Here is a 22928-nt window from a genome sequence, read left to right on the forward strand (position 1 = left end):
ATTTTCTGTAATCTGCAGCTTTCTGGATAACAGATTCCATACCTGTAGGTTTGTTGGATACTCTTACACTTTATGCCACGGAATTTGGTTTGTTTAATAAAAACTGGACAAGAGGACAATTGAATATTTTACTTGCCAGTGCACCATCTTCACCTCGGAGAAATAATGGTCCCTTTATGTTATTGGCTGGTCACCAACCAGAATTGGCCACCTGTAGGCATCTTTGCAAATCTGCCATAAATGCAAGCAGCCGTCTGGATGAAAAACTTCAAAAACGGTTTCCTTTTTATGTTCAAGAAAATTATTTTTCATTTCTCCCGAATTCTTATGTTCATTCTAATCAAGTCCATTATATGTTTTTTTTTAATAAGAATTCATAAACCAGATTAAATAAAAATAAAAATGACTGCCTAAAACATGGCCTTTTATTCCGATCTCGGTGGGGCATTTAAATGATTAAATACAGGAGAATCTGATATCCGTCCATCCAAAAAGTCTTGGAAAGTCGGAATGCCGGCCTGCCATTTTCATTTGTATTAATCCAATATGTGTACTAAGGATAAGATTTCATTGCAGTGTTACACCTCCGGGGAGAAGATTTACACCCCTAAAGGCTTTTTAATGTGAGTGTATTTATGGGATTTTTTCTAATAAGCTTCTCTCACACAGTAGACACATATATTAAAAAAAAAAAAAAAAAAAGTTAAATTATTTCCAAGTGACACCTCGCATTGAGCATGTTGATTTAATATTTTCAATATCTTGCATTTCTGTTTCAGCTGACTGAATTACAGCTCTCACTGTTTTTCCTGGCACTTTCGAGGATTCGTTGATACGTGTATATACACATAGATATATATTGCTTTTTTCAATGTAACCTAAAGTAAACTTTTTGTAATGTTAAAGAAATACTTGAAACATCGAATAGGTGCTTGGTTTCTCCGACTTATTGCCGTTAGTGAACTTCTGAGAAAGGGGAATTTGACTGTAAAATGAGATTTTAGTGTATTGTAAATAAGCTAACCAGCTTGCCTTTCTTAGGGGGTTATTTACTAAACTCCGAATGGAAAAATCACGAAAAATTCATGATTTTTTAAATAAAATCGGACTTTTAAAAACATTATGAATTTTACGGAATTTATTAAACCCCGAGAATGGAAATGTCTGAATCAGAAAATCCGGCATCTCAGACCTGTTGAGGTTGCATATAAGTCAATGGGAGAAGTCCCAATGATTTTTTGATGTGCTCTGGGTTTCGTGCAATACCCCAGAGTTTTTGGGCAAAAATTTGAGTTTTCGGGTGAAAATCCGAATATCAGATGAAAAATCCTCCCCAAAAAATCGTGAAAATCTGATTTTTTTTCCCGCAAAGCAAATTTTTTGGAAAATGTAAAAATAAATAAGCACAAAAAACCCGAGTTAGTTAAGAGTTTGTAGCAGAAAATATTGAGATAAATTCGACTTCGATCAATAACCTCCTATGTCTCTCCAAAGTGAAGGGTGAAGATTTGGTCTCAAGTTGGGGGTTGTTGTTTTAACCTTTCATTATGTAGAGTTGAGATGTTTCAAAGTTATGGGCACAAACCACTTTTTGGTTTCAGTTTTTTTCAGATGTATGAAAGAAAGGTTTAAGGTTGAGGATACAGGCCTGCCCATGTATGTTGCCTTCTGTTGGGCCTCCCCAAATTATATGAGGTTTGATTTTCCCCTGCGATTGAGGACTGCATTGGCTAGTTGATGCCGTCCCATTGGCGCAGAACAATTGGATTAGCCGGATATCACCCTGCCTTTGGTGGGCATATCGGGGGAGAGAGGTTGGATCTTCTAGAGTATGGACACCTTAAAGGTGGCCATAGATGTAACAATTACGATCTTTGTTGGAAAAGATGTTTTCAAAAAAGGTTGTTAGTTTCAGTACAAACACGTAGAGCTGAATCGTCAGATATACATATAGAAACAATAGAATTCTACCTGTATCTGACGATTCAGCAATAATAATGGCCAATGTTTAGTTGCCTTCAAATTTACCCAATCAAAAATTTCCACCTGGACCGAACGGTGAGCTGACCGATATCCAAGTCTTCTGCCAATATCGGTTGGCTCATCTCCTGCCATACATGCACCGAATATCGTACGAAAATTTGTTTTGTACGATATTATCAGTGCGTCTATGGCCACCTTTAGTCATGGAGGTCAAGTTGGTTTTCACCTTAGTTCTCATTATTTTTGGCTCAGAGGGGCCACCATTTCCACCTCTTTAGTCTACTGGGCCTAATTCAAAAGTTTTTAGGATGGTCCAGATCATTAAAAAAAAAAGATTTTAAAGTAATATATTCAGAAAGACATTTTTTTCAGTTAATACATGCCCCTTCCAGAATCAAGCACCCACTAAAGGGGAACACTAATGGAATGCTGCTGAATTTGGTGAACCAGCGTTAAGGAATATTCTGTGTGTATTTTGATGACTATGTGGGTAAGCCGTTTTTCATTTACGTTTAGAGGTAAATCAAACAATTTGATCTAATGAAAGGTTCCTTAGTTCAGCTGCTACCTTTGGAATCCAGCAACCTGGATCCTGTTTGTAGGCAATACACAATATACCACTGAACTTTACAGAAAACAGACACAAACCGAGCTCCATTCAGATGAAACAGAATCCAACAGAAATAGGTGCAGAATTTTAAAGAAATCACAAAGATTTAATTTCCATGGGATTTTACTTTTGCTTCGTGGGACTGGATTGTTGTTGTTGATTATGTATTGACACATAGGGGGTTATTTATCAAAGTCCAAATTTATCTCAATATTTTCTGAAAAAAACTCGACCAAATCCGAACGGGTTTTTTGGGCTTATTTATTTATACACATTCCCGCAAATTTTGTTTGCGGGACAAAATCTGAAAAAATGGTGTAAAATCAGATTTCACTATTTTTTATCAGATTTTCACGATTTTTGTCAGATTTTCACGATTTTTAACAGATTTTATCGATTTTTTTTGATTTTTCATCCGATGTTCATGATTTTTTCAGAATTTTGCCCGAAAACTCAAAAAACTTTGGGGTATTGCCAAAAACCCAGCGCACATCAAAAAATCATTGTGACTTCTCCCATTGACTTATATGCAACCTCAACAGGTTTGAGATGCCAGATTCAGATTCTGACTTTTCCCAGAATCCCAAATTCCAAACATTTTTTAAAAATCAGATTTTATAAAAAAAAAATAACCCCCCTAAACTGCCTTTAACCGCTTGCCTACTGTACATCGTGACACTTAGGGGAAGATGTTCAAATTTGAGTTTTTACTACCAATTAATGGGCAGATTTATCAAAGGTCGAATTTTGAATTTATGTGAATTTTGTTTTATTCTAATAAAATTTGATATATTCACAACTCAAATTGGAGGTTATTTATGGAAAAAATTTGAACATCTAATATTCGATTAAATACTCCAGAAAATTCAAATCTAGTTTTCCTTCCGAAAAAAATTTGAATGTCAAGATGGCAATTAACATATTCAAATGGACCTATGCCATTGACTTGTAAATGAACTCAGCATGTTTTAAATTGGGAATATTCAAATTAGAACTGTTTCCAGGATCGAGTTGTGAAAAATCTCACATTTAAACTCGGCAGGTTTTAGGTGGCCAATATTTGAATTAGGACTGTTTTGATCCTCGAGGTGTAATAAATCTCACATTCGAATTTACATTTGAATAGGGGGATTAAAATTTGAATGTGTGAATTCAAATTGTTCCAAGGGTCAAGGTTTGATAAATTTCGATTTTTGAAATCGAATTAAAATTCTAATCAAGTTTGGATTATTCTCAATTCGAATTTGAAAGTTCTGACCAAAAAAAAAAAAATTGAATTCAAATTTACTATTCGACCCTTAATAAATCTGCCCCATAGTCATAGGCTCATAACATGGCAGATGGCAAACATTTTGAACATTTTTTGGTGACCAATTACTTTCCTCTGTTTGACAGATGGGCTCCTTATATTCTCTTGAACAGTATAAGCGAAGGAACTTTTAAAGCACTGAGAAATATGTTCAGGTCAGGAGAAGAAAGAGGGAGATCATCTAAGGTGAACGTCTTCCTCAAGACATGATATATTTCCTCCTGTAACCTACTGAATAAAGTCTGTCTTGGCCCTAAATGGAAGCCATGCAGGTTCTGAAGTGGTTAAAGCTGTGCACAAGGGCGACTAGGAAGCCAGAATTGCTGGGTAAATATCAATAAAAAGGGATCTTTGTGCGGATAAAGCAAATAGTTGCATTGTGGTTCATGGAGAGGACCTCCTGCAGTTGCCACCCAAGTTGCTGTACCTATAACCAGCTCCTTATAAAGCCGGGCACGCTCTCTGAAAATATTTGCAACCTCACGCCACTTGAATAGAAAGAAAATAATGGTTCCGAAAGAAAATTAGCACACGGGGGCTCGAATTTGGCTCAGCGTCGGAACACGAGTGAGGAGGTCAAGGAGGCTGCACATAGAGGCTTTACCTCCCACCTCTCTCCAAAGAGATTGCCATTATTTTTATTGTGTGGGAGGGATTGGATTATAGGGAGGGTAGAACATATAACTGTACCTATACATGGTACAGTTATATGTTCTACCCTCCCTATAAGCACAAAATAATCCACTGGGGGGAACATCATTTTTAACCCCTTGAGTGACCAAATTAATTTTATTTCAACATTTTATATTGCGTGTGATGGTTTAGGAAATCCTTGTTCTCCAACATAACGCAGGATTTTTAACTCAATATTGGATCCTGGTTTCAGTACCATAAACGTTCACAAATAAGTTGTTTTATTGCACTTTGGGTCACATCAGAAGTCACATCGATATTTCCAATGGAAATGACCCAGCTCCAGATGGAAGGGGCGAATTAAATAGGGAGAGATCCACTACTAATAAAGTAGTAGCCAAGGTAATTATAAAATTAAAAAATCTTTATTAGGACATGTTTTAGCCTGACGCGTTTTGTGCCTAAATGGGCGCTCACTCATAGGTAGTGATAGGCGAATTTATTCAGCAAAGGCGAATTCTGTGCAAAGTTCTGTGTTCCGCCACCGGCAAATAAATTGGCGAAACTGCAGAGAAAATTTGACACCGCCATTGATTTTGACGCCTATGAATTGACGCTGACGTCAAAATTCATGTTTTGTGATTTTTTTTCGCCATTTCGTGGAAAATTTGCAAATTGTACATCGAAACTAAACGGGACAAATGCGCCCACCACTATTCATAGGCTGCAAATTGCGCTACTTGTGCCACAGCCGTAACCTTCAGATACTAATCTCTGTGTTATTGTTAAATAAAAATATCTCAACCAAAATTATATCTTGAATGTCAGGAAGGCAATTAACATCTCCAAATGGTTCAGCCGACCTCTGCCATTGACTTGTACATGAACTCAGCAGGTTAAGGTGGCGAATATTTGAATTAGGACTATTTCCATGGTCGAAGTGTGATAAATCTCATATTCAAATTTACATTCGAATAAAATTGGAATGTGTGAATTTCGAAACTTGAAAATTCGAATTCTAATTTACTATTCGACTCTTGATATTCAGGGTCTGAATTTATCTCAGTTAGAAATCTGAGCGACTCCGATTGCCCGAATGGACCTTGTTTATGAAGAAATAAGGCAGAAAAAACCGGGTCGGGCAAACTTTGGACTTTCCCGAAAACTCAGAATTGTTCGAACTTTTGCACAAAAACTACGATTTTTTTTGTTGTTGTTTTTGGAGTTTTTTGTGCAGAAACCACAAACTCATCGGATATTGGTACGGACATCAACGCAGACACTGGGACCTTCTCAATTGTCTTATACAGGACCACGAGAGCTTTTAGATGCCGGTGTTTCGGAGTTTTTAGAACCTCAGACTTTAATAAATCTCGAAAAATGAGTAGTTTTTTTTTTCCTCTGAAAACCACTAATTATTTGAGGTTCGGATATTCAGAGCTTGATAAATGACAGATACATTTAGTTAGAACTGACGTTTAGTGGTGCTAAGACTGATTTAGGGGTGTTGGTGACACTATCCAGGACTCATAACAATAGCATTGTAGAGTCTTTGCACAATAGTGCACCATAACGGAGTTGGGACCCTTCAGTTTGCCTTGTATACCCTCTCACCCACATATCCCATAGACACTGCACATGCAACAACATTCCTATGAAATCAAAATAACTGCCCTCATCTGCCCATTGTTATTAAACCACTAATATCACTCATATCCCACTTTGCTGTGAGAACCAAACCCCAGAGCAATCTCTAAAAACAGCCTTTAACGGCACATCGATCGGCAAGACTCCGTCGCAACAAAGAGGTGCCTGTTATCGGGCTTTCTTTTCCCCCCTTCTCTAAAGCGACTTATTTTTCCAGAGTGCTACAAATATAAGATTGAAGGCTCCTTGCAGAATTGGCTTCTGTGTAGGTTGGAAGTCTGTCGGCACTTCGGAGAAGCTCGGGTGAAGGAAGTCGCTGAAAGGCTCTCTAACTAGAACACTAGAATTTTCCACCAATTTTCAAGCAAAATTACGACCACAATCGTAAGTCGTACAAACTTTCCTTATTATCTCAGCAAGGTGCTGGGGGTTGGGATTTGTGTTTACTCACTGCTGTGGCCTTTCTGCTTAATCAGCCGACCGAATGGAGAAACTGGGAAAGAACTTGTTTAAAAGAGTCAGGGAAAGTTTTGGTCTTTTCAGCTGTTCCCATTCAGTTAATGTGAGTTTCAGAGCTCACTATATATCACAGACTATAGAGATAAAGGGGCCACGCGTTCTGTACTTAGAAGAGCTTTAGAGAGACTAGGAAACATGCTCTTAAAGGGGATGTAAAACAAAAAATAAAAGTTTGCCTAATGCAAGAAAATATAATTATAAGGAATTTTCCTGCACACATTAATACGCAATGTCTAATGGTTCAAAAGTTATTTGTCAATGAAATTGCTATTAAAAGCCGTATCTGCCTCTCCATTTGTATTCCCTCACTCATGTGATCCCAGCTTTCAAAAGAAAGTTGCAGAAAACAAAGGATTAAAAACTTTTACTACATTGTTGCAAGAGACCAGATCCCTCAAGACTATAAACTGCTTTCAGCTGCAATAATGATTACATTTAGGGGCAGATTTATCAAGGGTCGAAGTGAATTTGAGGGAATTTTCGAAGTAAAAAAATTTTGAAATTCAAAGTAATTTTTTGAATACTTCGACCATCGACTTCGATTCGAAGTAAAAATCGTTAGACTATTTGACCAATCAAAGTACTGTCTCTTTAAAAAAACTTCGACTTCAATTCTTCGCCAACTTGCCGAAGTGCAATGTTAGCCTATGGGGACCTTCCAGAGCAATTTTTTTGTATTCGAAGGAAAATCGTACGCTCATACGATAAAATCGTTCGAATCGTACGTTTCGAAGTACGACCGGAGTACGATCGTACGATGAATAAAATCCTCCGACTTCGAATTCGAATGTCAGAGGATTCTATTCGATGGTCAAATTTCGAAAGTATTTTCTACTTCGAAATTCGACCCTTGATAAATCTGCCCCTAACTGTATATAGAACTTTAATACTATTGACAATTTCTAATGCATGTATAATGGAACGCTGCTTAGAATTACTTTTTGTTTTCATTAGGCAAAAATGTTTTTGTTTGGATTTAATTCACCATTCACCCTTCCCCTTTAATAGCCATTTATGCAAAGACAGTATTTTCTTTCTAGATTGGCAAATTAATACTCTGTTGCCACCCTACCTGCCCAGTTATTATTATGCAGTAGTAATATAATAACCTTAAAGGGGAACTATTGACAAAATTAAAATGTAATATAAGCTTCATCATACTGAAATAAGAAACTTTCTAAATATAATCAATTAAAAATCTGGTGCCGCTTTTTAAATAATCAAGTTAATCTTCACTATTCCTCTCTCAGCATCTGTTTCTCTTCATTCTCTCTTCATGCAGCAGTTGGGTGTCAGATATTCATTGACAGTTAGATCCAATAAATCTTATTGGGGGGGGTTTCCTTTCCTAGCAGATGTATTAGAGCTCACTCAAATAACTGATTCCAGTACAAACACCATCTAACAAATTAACTGCCTTTGGCACAAATTCTGCATGTAGAGAGACATTTTCTATGCAAATTCAGCCCAATAAAGATATATTGGATCTAACTGTCATTTTAAATTAGACTCCCAACTCCTGAATGAAAAGAGACAGACACTGAGAGGGGGAGAGTGAAGAGCAACTTAATTATTTCAGAAACAGTTCGGAATTGTTTAGTACAGTCATAGCTACTAATGCACTGGACAAACTCAAAGGACGTTCGCAAATGTTCTAACTAATGTGTAAGTCAAGAATGGGTGCTGTTCCCAGTACCTTCAATAAAATGTGTCTATAGAAACCAGAGCTCCTTTAGAACATGAATGTCCTGCAAATGTTTAATTTTGAGTACTTAACAAGGGGCTTGGTTAAGCTCTAGACCAGCGGTGCCCAAAAGGGAGATCAGTACCAGTAGCTGGTGGTCAGTAGATCTGAGGACACTGTTAACAAACAGCTTGTCTATATCTCCCTCCTGTTTCATTCTTTTCATTCAGATATTTATTATGTTAAGGTTACAGAAGAAATAGATGTTCAAATATAACAATATACATTTTTGATAAATCAACATTTAAGTCATATTTTCCATGGAACAGAATGATAACAATGTTTTTTATGGATGTAGATCATAATGGGACAATATCACTAAAAGTAGACCTCGTATTAGTAAAGTATGGGCCCTCCTGTACTAGACAGACTTGTGTCTTTCTCCTGTTGCATTGGACTGCTCTACAGTTACCATGAACAGCATCTCTCTCTCTCTAGCGAAGTGACTAACGCTAGCGAAAATTCACCAGCGTGACGTCATTTCAGAACTTCGCAGATTTCCTTATGGGTGCAGGCATCGAAGGACATCGACTCTAACGCTAGGAGAATTTTCACTCTGGCGAACGGACGTTACCCGCAAATTCACTAAGATGCGGAATTTACTGAACGTTACCTCATTCGCCAGACCTGCCTTCGCCAGTTTAGACCAAGTGAAGTGCAATGGAGTGGATAGGACTGTCTCAATTTTTAGTGCAAAATTTTTCTAAGTCCCAAAAAACGCTGTGTCATTTCATTTTTCCTGAGTGACAGCCTGCAAAGGTCCGTAAAAATTTTTTTTGGGTAATTGGGTTCCCCCTTCCATTTTGTAACATATGGTACATAATATAAATAACGTCGGATTAGTAAACCTACTTTTTTATTCCAATTGATTGGTACGGACGGTTTATTCTATACTTTTGCATGAGCAATCAGGTTCATATATATACATGGAACCGGTTATCCAGAATGCTCCAGACCTGGGGTTTGCCAGATAAGAGATCTTTCCGTATTTTGGATCCTTATACCTTAAATCTACTAGAAAATCATGTAAACATTAAATAAGCCCAATAGGCTGGTTTTGCCTCCAATAAGGATTAATTATATCTTAGTTGGGATCAAGTACAAGCGACTGTTTTATTATTACAGAAAAAGGAAATTGTTTTTAATAGTCTGAATTATTTGGATAAAATGGAGTCTATGGGAGATGACCTTTCCGTAATTGCCACAATTATGGGACCTGTTATCCAGAATGCTCAGAACCTGAGGCTTTCCGAATATTGGATCTTTCCTTAATTTGGATCTTCATAACTTAAATCTACTAGAAAATCATGTAAACATGAAATAAACCCAATAGGCTGGTTTTGCCTCCAATAAGGATTAATTATATCTTAGTTGGGATCAAGTACAAGCAACTGTTTTATTATTACACAAAAAAGGAAATGATACATTTGGATTATTTGGATAAAATGGAATCTACGGAAGATGGCCTTTCCTTAATTCGGAACTTTCTGCATAATGGGTTCCCAGATAACGGATGCCATACCTGTACCTGAAAACCTGCACATACATCTTATACAGCAAGTCAACACTGCGGGTGCATATTATGACTTCTAAATATAAAGGTTGCAGTGTAAATCTCTCAGTTATACAGTGAACACTAGACTAAATTCTAGAATTCTAGATTCTATAAATGAATTCTCAATTAAAATCCTTGGAAAATGGGATTGTGTGCCTGCTGAAAACTTTTTGGAGCAATCACTCAATGAAGGCGATCTTCCAGCAGGCAGATACATTTCAAAGTGAAGTTTATTGTGTCCACAGCCTTACGCGTTTCATGATAAACACTTAATCAGAGGCCTATGATTAAGGGGCAGATTTATCAAGGGTCAAATTTCGAAGTAGAAAAAAATTAGAAATTCGACCTTCGAATAGAATCCTCCGACATTCGAATTTGAAGTCGGCGGATTTTATACATCGTACGATCGTATTCCGATTGTACTTCGATTCGAACTTAAAAAAACTTAGCAAAACACACAGGAGGCCCCCCATAGGCTAAACAGCAATTCGGCAGGTTTAAGTTGGCGAAGTATTGTGAAGTCTAAGTTTTTTTAAAGAGACAGTACTTCGATTATCGAGTGGTCGAATAGTCGAATGATTTTTACGTCGAATCCAAAAAACTACTTTGAATTTCTAATTTTTTTACTTCGAAAATTCCCTCGAATTCACTTCGACCCTTGATAGATCTGCCCCTAAGTGTTTATCACGAAATTACGGTTTGTCGGCTCCCTGTGCTGAGGGCGGTGCACCTGGGCCTCTTCCTTAACGTGGTGAAGATCCTAAAACTACAGATTTATCATTGATATTGTTTGCCTGATGCACAAAGAGAAATGTAGCTTTTTTTTTTTTTTTTAAGAAAGTATTCTTCCCCTGCGATTTCCCTCTCCTTTACCTTTTCCACCCTCGCTCTGCCTGCGCCCCTGAAATATACAGCTTCCTTTGTCTTGGCACCTTACCCCATTAAATCCTATTACTGTTGCCCTTGTTTTAACACCTCTTTATAACAGTCCAAATTCTTGGCTGAAAGGATGTTTATTCAGTATACAGAGGGTGGAGTGCAGTAAAGGCTTCAGGCTTCAATAGCTGCACATAATATTTTTTAAAACCAGGTAGGTAAAAAGATAAAAAAAAAAAAAAAGGTTTCCTTATTTTATTGAAATAGAATATTTTTACTTGCGGAATGCAGAACATATTGGGCACATACCATTAAGCATAAATGCGGCACCCATACCATTAGACTAATGACTTTTAAATCACTCCCTATATATATGAGTAATGTCGGCTATTATCAGAAAGACGTGATAATGACCGGCTGCGTTCCTTGCGCCCCTTTATGTCTTACTTCGCTAACTATGTTTTCCTACTCCTTTCTGATGGATTTGTGAGGTTTTACTGGATATTAAATGTGCCACAGCTCGTTCAGCAGAGCTTAAAGCAGGGGCCTGCCTATTACAGGGTGTAATATTATCCCATTCATAAAAAAAAAACAAGACTCGGGGTGTCTAAAACCTCTGGATAATGAATGCAACAGGGGGAGATTTGCAGACGCGCATGCTATTTTTGGAAAAGATCGGTTGTTTTAGAAAACGGATCATTTATTAGGATTTGGGAGAAAACGAGTGTTGTTTCTTGTCTGGGTTTCGGGTTAATGATTTGCTTCTGCATTATTTTCACACGTTTTATGATTTTGTGTGTGTGGCATAGACTTTGCTGTGATAACCTTTAACCCCACCGGTACGACGCCATAGATTTCCTAAGGAATGGGTTTAAAACAACTAGGGATGCACCGAATCCACTATTTTGGATTCGGCGGAACCCCCGAATCCTTCGCGAAAGATTAGGCCGAATACCGAACCGAATCCTAATTAGGGGTGGAAAGGGGAAAACATTTTTTACTTCCTTGTTTTGTGACAAAAAGTCATGTGATTTCTCTCCCGCCACCTAATTTGCATATGCAAATTAAGATTAGGATTCGGTTTGGCCGGGCAGAGGGATTCGGCCGAATCCGAATCCTGCTGAAAAAGGCCGAATCCTGGCCGAATCCCGAACTGAATCCTGGATTCGGTGCATCCCTAAAAATAACCCTTGTTGTTTTAGGTGTTAGAGAGAGAATTAGGGATGCACGGAATCCAGGATTTGGCCTTTTTCAGCAGGATTAGGGATTTCTCGGAATCCTTCTGCCTGGCCGAACCAAATTCGAATCCTAATTTGCATATGCAAATTAGGGACAGGGAGGGAAATTTCTTGACTTTTTGCCACAAAACAAGGATTATGCAAATTGCCTACAACGTCAGCCCAGCCTGGCCACGGCCCTGGTTACAGTAATCACTTATGGGCAGCCAAACCAAACATATATATATAAAATGGGGGTCTCTGACCCCATCAGAAAAATTGGCAGATCAATAAACAGGGCCGGTGAGCCCTGTTTATTGTTCAGGTAATAGCAACAGAAAAGGTATGAAAAGTGGGTAGGTATAAGTGTTGGTAATCTCAGTGGTGGCCTCAGATAAACTCAATGGGGCAGGGTGGATGCCATACCTCGTAGGTCCCATATGGACCAGATTTTGAGAAATTGGTTGGTCCTATGTTGGATGTGGGCTATGTTAGCCTCGAAGGATCTGTTGCTGTTCACCCTGTTGCGGGAGTTGTCTGGCTTTTCCATTTAGCTGCAATGGCTGACCGAGTGGCAGTCAATATTTGATTAATTAGTGCTTGCCCACTCTTGCGAATCTTTGGCATGGGTTTGCCTAATAAAAGTATGAACGGGTCCATTGGCATTGGTTGAGAGATTATTAGGCTTAGAAGGTCTTGTACCTCTTTCCAGAGCGGCTGTATTAGTGGGCAGTCCCAGAGCTCCACAGTTTCTCCAACAAAGAGAAGAATGCTCTGGAAAAAGCTTGTGCAGTCTTTCTGGGATATAGTACCAGAAAGTTAAGATCTTGTAGATGTGTTCCTTCTGCCGTATGCAGGATACCATGTGTGCCGCTTTGTTCCATATTCTGGACCAGTCTGTATCAGTGATCGGTTGTGGAAGAACTTGATCCCATTTGTCCATATATTTATGTTGATGCTGTGATGGTGTTTGGGGGGCAGTGAGCAACAAATAGATTTTAGAGCTAAGGCCTTTGTGTGGTAGTCCTTTTGGTGGCCAAGATTTCAAATGCTGTGGGGCTGGTCTTATTAGCAGTCCCTGTAAAAGAATCCACAAAGTGACGGAGTTGTAGGTATTCAAAGAGTCTGATTTTCACATGTGGTTCTCTGTCCTGAATAGTTTGCAGGGGAAGCATTGTGTGGGTAAGTGGATGAAGAATGTCACGTAGAGTGAAGTAAGAGAACTTGGACCACTTCGTGTGGTATGCTGGTTCCATGCTAGGCTGGAAGGCAGGGTTCCTAAGAAACGTCGTCAGCAATGGTTTGGTCGAGATCAGATTATGTTTGTGCCTGGTGTTGAGTCTTACCGAATGCAGGTGTCTAGTCGCTGAAAGTCCCGTAGGAGGGAATCTGATTGTGGTAGTGGGACACCATATTAGTGCATTCAAGTGGTAATCTTGTGCCAGTTCATTTTCGATGTGGCCCCACATCGTAGGAGAATTCCAATGTGACCAGGCCAATAGTTGTCTGAGATGAGCAGCCTCATATTATTTTCGTATGTTAGGGGCTCCTAGGCCACCTCGACTGGGTGTCGACATCAGGACTGAGTTTGCCACTCTACGGCTCCGGTTTGCCCAGATAAAATTATGGAATAGGGATTGTATTTCCTTAAGTGTTGAGGGTGGAACAGCAACTGGGAGGGTCTCAAACAGGTAGAGGAATTTGGGTAATGTATTCATCTTTATAGCGGCCACCCTGCCCAACCAAGAAATTGTGAACTGAGACCATTTCAACAACTGAGTTTTAGTCTGTTGTACAAGAGGTTTGAAGTTTAGGTCATACAGATGCGTATAAACCGCAGATATATGGGTACCCAGGTAGGTTAAGGAGTCTCTCCTCCATTTATAATTAAAAGCAGTGTGTAAGGACTCAAGAGCCCCTGGTGTGATATTTAAGGGTAAAGCTTCGGTTTTGACTCAAGAATTAACTTGTAGCCGGATATAGTGCTGTACCTATTTAATAAGTTGTGAAGATTCGGGAGAGAAATAGGTGGGTTTGATAGTGTAAGTAGGACATCATCTGCGAATAAAGCTATTTTATATTGTGATGTGCCAACCTTAACCCCTGCAATGTCCGAGTGGTTCCGTATGGCTGCCGCCAGAGGCTCAATGCTAAGGGCATACAGGAGGGGGGAAAGGGGGCAACCCTGCCTCGTCCCATTGAAGATAGGTGTGAGCCTTTTATTTTGCTCCGTGATTAGAACTGGATTTCCCTCTTTGTTTTATCAGCAAACAATGCTGTGTCTTTGGCAGGTTCTCTATCTTTCTACTTTTCAAAGCCCCAAAGTGGGTGCGGATCTAAGATTTCTGACGGATAAAGAAACAATGGTTTGGCTGACAGTTTCAAGGAGGGCAGGTTTAATCCCCTTAAATGTTCTGAACTGATGGCAGGAGTAGTGCACTGCCCTAACAGATCCGCATTTCAGATGAATAATTTCTTTCATTTATGCCATACTGTGATTGGCTGATCAGTGCCTTGGCTGCTATTACAGAGAATGCTGGAGATTTGGGAGATGCCGGGGTGGGGGGGGAGTTTAGAGGGCGACACGTTTACACTTTCTGTTATATTGAATGATGTACATAATTGCCTTCATACAGAAACCGCAGCTACATCAGCAGTAGGAATGGGACTTAACCTGTTCACTGCTGCACTGGGCTCTGGAGCTAAATTAACATGTTACTAAACGAGACGAGAGAGACACAGGATATTAGGGATGCACCGAATCCATGATTTCGGTTTTTGGTTTCGGCCAGGATTCGGCTTTGTTCAGCAGGATTCAGATTGGCCGAATCCTTCTGCCCGGCCAAAGAGAATCCGAATCGTAATTTGCATATGCAAATTATGGGTGAGGAGGAAAATCACGACTTTTTGTCACAAAACAAGGAAGTACATTTATTTTCCCCTTCCCACCCCTAAGGTGCATCCTTATCTATTATCTTGTGAAAACTAGAATTGGGCACTGGGTGATTAGACTGTCAGCTTTTGGAGTGAACAGTGGAACTGGGGTTCAGCCGGACAGCCCGGTTTTAGGAAATCCAGACAGGACATTGAAGTTAATGACATCGTAAGTCCCACCCTCTATGTCATCAACCCCTCCCCGGATGTCACTGGCCCCACCCCCTGACTACACCGCTCCACCCTCAATGCTATCCACCCCGCCCCCTGCCCCTGACTTCCTCAGAGGACGTCTCTGAGTGCATTTATTTTCTATTTTTAGCAGTTCCTATGAAGACTTTCATGGTGTATCTATAGCATCCTACTCGATACAATTCCTGAGATATTCGTATTTTTCAGCTGCTCATATCAGTCTTTTGGCTCAACTGGAATCAGCCACCCGACGGTTAACGAAATAGAGGAAGTGCTTAGACAGTGCCTGGACCATTAGGGTCGCTGACCCTCTAGGACTTCAAAAAGCGGTGGAGCTAAATCTTGCCTAGCAGTATTAAACTGGCTACATTTTAGAAAAGGCCTAATATAGAAAATGAATGTAAATGATGAAAGAGCTCACTAGGATCAATGTAAGTTTGCAGAAATTCATTTTTTTGGGGTTAATATCCCCTTTACTTGTACTGCAAACCTTTTTTTGTGTGATTGTGAGAGGTCACAAAGAAGGGCCCGTCTCTAGATGAACTTTGACGAGGGACAAAGTCAAAAGTTTTTCAACATTTCAGGACCCCATCGCTATTGCAAAATCACATATTTTACTTTTTTTTTTTTATTTTTTTTTTTTATTGTTTTGTGTTTGTAAGTGACTTTGAGCAGTCCTGTCCTGCTTTATGGCAGCTGAGATTCTATCTGTATAACAGAACATTCTGTCCCAGTGGCTGCACAGATCCTATCTGATCCCCATTGTAAGCAGCAGTCCTGTCCTGCTTTATGGCAGCTGAGATTCTAGCTATCTGTATAACAGAGCATTCTGTCCCAGTGGCTGCACAGATCCTATCTGATCCCCATTGTAAGCAGCAGTCCTGTCCTGCTTTATGGCAGCTGAGATTCTAGCTATCTGTATAACAGAACATTCTGTCCCAGTGGCTGCACAGATCCTATCTGATCCCCATTGTAAGCAGCAGTCCTGTCCTGCTTTATGGCAGCTGAAATTCTAGCTATCTGTATAACAGAACATTCTGTCCCAGTGGCTGCACAGATCCTATCTGATCCCCATTGTAAGCAGCAGTCATGTCCTGCTTTATGGCAGCTGAGATTCTAGCTATCTGTATAACAGAGCAGCAGAGAGATAAGAAGGTTTAGCAGGCAAAGGGAATAACTGATGAGAACTGGATAGGATTTTGTCAGTGGATGTTACAGGCTCATGTTAATGATAGTAGCAGGGAAATGAGTTATGAGGAGTTCAGCTGTAGAGCAGCATAAAACATACAGTAAATTCTCCAGCTCTGCCTGTGAGACCAATGAAGTCTCGTTCCATCTGGTGACCATGTGATACACATTGACATTACAATACTCGCTGCGCTGAACCCCTAGAGCGGAGCTTTTCAGTCGTTGAGGTTTATTCCGTACGTCGTGGCGCCGCTAGCGTGTGTTTTACATTGCATATTTATATATTCACATTGCGTATTTATATATTCACACAAGGACTCCCCTGACCTCTGTTATCATTAGTAAAGTGACAGCTGTTTTGCAGCCTTTTCTATCACGGTTTATGTTCTCCCGGGCTGAGCCCTTTAGCTTCTTGAGTAGCAAAGATTTCTATTTATTTGTAGAAGAAACCCTGTACTGGGAGGCACATTTATTAAAGGTCAAATTTCAAATTCATGTGATTTTTTTTAAACTTTATTAAATTCGAAATAAATTCAAAATTCGACTGGGGGGTTATTTATATATAAAAAAAAAAATCAAATATCTCAAACTCGGACGAATTTTACCGACTCAAAAACCTGAATCGAATTTGGACCGAATTCGAACAAACTCGATTCGAGTTTCTTTTTTAGCATTTTTTTCATAAGAAAATTTGAAAATTTGAATTAGAATTTTCAATTTGGCCCTTAATAAATCTACCCCTTAAAAATGAAGATTCGAATTATGGAAAACCGATTTCTGGATAACAGGTCCTATACTTGTAATTGTGTGATAGACTCAGTATTACATACATTTGTGGTGTAAAGAAATGTACCAAGATAAGAAATCTCTTTCATGTGATTTTTTAAGGTTTTGAACCACAATAGTTAATTTATACATACAGGTATGGGACCTGTTATCCAGAATGCTCGGGACCTAAGTTTTCCGTATAACGAATCTTTCCGTAATTTTTTTGTCAAAACTCACAAATTCGGATTTAAAAGTAGCAGCTCAAATGTAAATTCGAAATGTGAGATTTCTCACATCTCAACCCCAGAAACAGTTAAAATGCCAAATATTCGCCTCCTAAAACCTGCTGAGTTCATGTACAAGTCAATGGCAGAATTCTGTTGAACCATTTGAAGATATTAATTGCCTTCCTGACATTCAAGTTTTTTTTTGGGGGGGGGGGAGAATTCGATTTGGATTTTTGGTTCGTTTATTATCCATCGAATATTAGACGTTCGAGTTTTTTCATAAATAACCTCACATTCGAGTAAATTTGAATTTATTAGAGTTACAAAAAATTCACATAACTTTGAAATTCGCTTTTGATCAATCTGCCTCTTAGTCTACTAGAACAGGGGTCCCCAACCTTTTTTGGAATGGGGACCAGTGCCAAATTTTGTTTTTTTCGAGGACCGGCGGGTGGGGTCGGGGATGGGGTTGGCGGGGTCGGGGTCAGTGGAATTAGCGGGGGTCGGGGGTGGTCGGGGGAGGGGTTGGCGGGGGTCTGCAACAAATTGGACACGCTGATGTCCAATTTTGTTGCGCCGGCGTCCAATTCGAGTCGTGCCGGTGTCCAATTCGGCGTACCGCGTTTTTGCACTCAGGGCTCGGCGGCCCAGTGTGGGAGTGTCCGCGGCCCGGTGGTTGGCGACCCCTGTACTAGAAAATCATGTAAACATTAAATAAACCCAATAGGCTGGTTTTGCTTCCAATAAGGATTAATTATTTCTTAGTTGAGATCAAGTACAAGCGACTATTTTATTATTACAGAGAAAAAGGAAATCATTTTTTAAAAAATCTGAATTATTTGGATAAAATGGAGTCTATAGGAGACGGCCTTCCTGTAATTTGGAGTTTTCTGGAGAACGGGTTTCCTGATCACAAATCCCATTCCTGTAATGTAAAACCTGTGTCAGCGTCAGCATGTGACTGCCTATACCCACCAGAAATGAAACTTACATGAAGACAACTTGGGGAAACACGATATAAATGGAACATGCTGGAATTCGGCTTTCGTTCTATCATCTGCTTCGCCAATCAAAAGTGAACGGCCTTTGCCTTCGTCAACAGCTGCTTTTGTTCTGCAGGTTATATTTCCTTACAATTAGAAAACTCCCAATGAAGCCAACGTGAATGGATCTCCCCGTAATAGACTTGAGCATGAATGAGTCACAGTGGATAATACAGGCACACGAGAGTTAAATAGAGCCAGTGGGGGGGGAACGTCTGGTCTATTGAGGGGTCTTGCCGACAGCAGTTAAAATAAAAAAAAACATGGAGGACGGCATGAAATGAGTAGGGTATAAAATGTACAGGGATTAACCCACCATCTCACAGGTGGTTTTACAGGAACATCTCGGCTACTTATCAGTAGCAGGAATTTATTATTTAACATAAAAACCATATTATAACCATATTCCATCTCCACTTTATTATGCAAAAATACACCCATGTTATAAATATTCAACACGCTTAGCATTTTTTAAACCAGTGATGACTTGATGCTATGTTCTGCATAGCCTTAAAGGGCAAGTCAACCCCAAAATAAAAATTTGCCTAATAAATAGTGATGGGCGAATTTATTCGCCAGGCGCAAATTTTGCGGCGAATAAATTCACAAAACCGCCACGAGAATTAGTCAGCAAAAATTCGTCAGCGATGGACGCCGGCATCAAAAACGAGACGCTGGTGCCGTTTCGCAAATTTGTGAATTCGCAATTTTTTTCAGCGAAACGCCCCAAATTCGCCCATCACTACTAAAAAAAGAAAACCTCATCTTAAGCAACTTTTCCATATACATGTATGAATTAAGCCTTTTCAGTGCTTTTAATGTTATTTATATAAACAATGGCGAAATGAAAATGAAAGCAGCTTTGGCTTAACTCCTGGTTGTTACTTTTTAAACAATGATGCAAAAGTCTTAGTTCCCCATCAGCAAAGACAGGTCTGATTAAAGGAAAACTAAAGCTTAAATAAAGAAGTAGGTAGAAATGTTGTACATTATGTTTTGTGCTTCTGTATCAGCCCAAGGCAACCACAGCCCTTTAGCAGTAAAGATCTGTGTCTCCAAAGATGCCCCAGTAGCTCCCCATCTTCTTTTCTGCTGATTCACTGCACATGCTCTGTGCTGCTGTCACTTACTGAGCTTAGGGAGCCACTCACAATATACAGTACACATAGAATAGAAATGTCACAATATAAGGCTGATTAGTAATTAATACACATAATTACTACATGGCAGCACAGAAACCAGTGCAATTAGCATCAGAATTGAATAATCAGCAAACCTGTAGCATCAGCTTATATTACAGCCAGGGAAGCTCATTTTCTGCTGGATAATTAGTGACGAGCCCTAAGCTTAGCTTCTCAACAGCCAATCAGAGCCCACTGAGCATGTGAGTGTCACAGACACTTTCCAAGATGGTGACCCCCTGTGACAAGTTTGAAGTCCTGGATCATTGCTGCTATTGACAAGCTCAAACTTTAGCCTCGTGCAATAAGTTCACTATATTCATTTTTAGAATTTAGTTCTCCTTTAATGAGCTGCCTTGTCTTACATTGTATCAACAGTCTTAACCACCAGTGCAGAGAATACAAAGGAACAGACAGACACTGCTTTCAATAGCGATGCATACATAAAAATTGTACATTATAAAAATCAACTTGTTTGTGTTAAAGTGTAAATACTGAGTTGCGCACGTTGTAACATGGGACAGCTTCTAATTTACTACACAGGGGGACCTTCCTTGTTAAATCATATTATTGATAAGCCAGATCATTGTTATTGCCATTGTGTGATTTTGTCATTTATGACTTCACTGCGTGGGGTCGGGTCACTGCATTACCGGATTAACTCAATTATTTACTTGTGAAAATTTGCCTTGGTTTGCAATGAAAGTGACTTTTGCCCACTATTTATATGTCTCTAAAGAATTTGTGTTTTTCCTAAAAAAAAAAAATATTGGCTAAAGGGAAGGGCAGTTGTGTTGGGATGAATGTCCGTTGCTAAGGGAATTGTAGATCATTGCTTTGCTTCTTGCACAACCCAGATACATTTAGGGGCACATTTACTTAGCTCGAGTGAAGGATTAGAATGAAAAATACTTCAAATTTCGCACATTTTGGCTACTTCGACCATCGAATTGGCTACTTCGACCTTCGACTGCGACTTCAAAACGAACAATTCTAACTAAAAATCGTTCGACTATTCCATTGGATAGTCGAAGTACTGTCTCTTTAAAAAAAACTTTGACTACCTACTTTGCCACCTAAAACCTATGGCTTTCTAAGTAATTTCTGATCTAAGGAAAATCGTTCAGTCGATGGATTTAAATCCTTTGAATCGTTCGATCAAACTAAATGCAGTAAATCCTTCGATTTTGATATTCAAAGTCGAAGGATTTTACTTAGATGGTCGAATATCGAGGGTTAATTAACCCTCGATATTCGACCCATAGTAAATGTGCCCCTTAGGGGGTTATTTATCAAGGTCCGAATTTTTCTAACATTTCTAACATAAAAATCCAATCAACTCCAACTGCCCGAATGGACCTTATTTATTAAGAAAAAAGCCAGAAAAAATAGGGACGGGCAAATTTCGGAGCTTTCCACGAAAACTCAGAATTGTTCGGAGTTTTACGCAAAAACAGAAACCACTCGACGGACATCAGCGCAGACACTGGGACCTTCCCTATTAACTTATACAGGACCTCAAGAGCGTTTCGATGCCAGGGTTTCGGATTCGGACTTTCAAGATCACCAGGCTTTAATAAATTCAGAAAATTTTTTTTTTTTTAGTCCAAAAACCACAAATTATTCAAATTTTAGGATATTCGGAGCACAATAGATAACCCCAAAGTATTCCCAAGCTTTTATTCCTCCATCTATTCTCAAATACTGAATATCAAGTAATCATTTAATATGGGGACAAGTATAAACTGCCGTCTGCATAAGATTTGGGGCAAGTGCATGTTCTGGATCATCTTCCAAAACCACAGCAATGGCGAAAGCAGTTTGTTATTATATTATTATTATTATTATTATTATATTGTCATCGCTTCCCTTCTTTCTTTGCAAACGGCAATTGAAAACCTTTGAATGAAGGAAGGAAAGAATGTATTTTGTAATCAGATTTGATTTTAATTTTATAATAACGCCCGGGATCACAACCCACAACCTGCATTTCACATAATGTACCCCCTCCCAAATGATGCTTTTTATTCGACTAAATGATATAATGTTATATGATGATATATTGCTAAGGAATCGTTAATGTGTTTAGGAGTTGCTGTCTTGATTTTTAGATTTATTGGCATTTTTTGAAAAATGTTTTAGAAAATTTTATGGCAAATTTCATCCTATTCAAGTTGATGCTGCTTTATCTACCAAACTGGAACCACAAAACTATTTGATGCCGCAGCATTTTATTAAACGTGAACTTTAAGCATAAGCTCACACTTAGGGGCACATTTACCTAGGGTCGAATATCGAAGGTTAATTATATATTAGATATTCGACTGCCGAATTGAAATCCTTCGACTTCGAATATCGAAGTCGAAGGATTTATTGCAATTCGTTCGATCGAACGAACGATCGAAGGAATAATCGAACGATTCGAAGGATTTTAATCCATCGATCGAAGGATTATCCTTCGATCAGAAAATTGTTAGGAATCCTATGGGGACCTTCCCCATAGGCTAACATTGGCCTCGGTAGGTTTTAGGTGGCGAACTAGGGGGTCGAAGTTTTTTATAAAGAGACAGTACTTTGACTATCGAATAGTCGAGCGATTTTTAGTTCAAAACGTACGATTCGAAGTCGAAGGTTGAAGTCGAAGGTCAAAGTAGCCCATTCAATGGTTGAATTAGCCAAAAAAAACATTCGAAATTCGAACTATTTTTCCTCTATTCCTTCACTCGAACTAAGTAAATGGGCCCCCTACAGTACTTAACTTTAACTAACGTCAGGAATTGCCTTTCTATGGGGGTTATTTATTATGCTCCGAATATCCAAAATTTGAATAATTCGTAGTTTCGGGCTAAAAAAAAAAAAACTATGAATTTTTCGGAATTTATTAAAGCCTGATGGCCTTAAAAGTCCGACTCCGAAAATCTGGCATCTCAAAGCTCTTGAGGTCCTGTATAAGTCAATAAGGAAGGTCCCAGTTTCTGCGCTGCTGTCTGTACTGATATCCAATTATTTGGGGGATTTTGGCCCAAAAAGTCCAAAAACTTCTAAAAATTTGTAGTAATTGTGGGAAAAGTACGAAAAATTAGTACTTTTCGGGGCAAAGCTCCGAAGTTATCAGATTTTTGCCCAACCCAATTTTTTCAGACTAATAAAGTTGATCGGATTTTTATGTTAGAAATACTTAGAAAAATTCGGATCTTGATAAATAACCCCCTATGTGTCTCCTGTTCAAAGCCAACCCAGCCAACAAATGGATTAAATCCTTCATTTTCAAGGACGGCAACTCACTTTTAACGCATTATCCA

This window comes from Xenopus laevis, chromosome 5S, assembly GCF_017654675.1.
Source record: "Xenopus laevis strain J_2021 chromosome 5S, Xenopus_laevis_v10.1, whole genome shotgun sequence".
In the NCBI taxonomy this organism is placed as follows: domain Eukaryota; kingdom Metazoa; phylum Chordata; class Amphibia; order Anura; family Pipidae; genus Xenopus; species Xenopus laevis.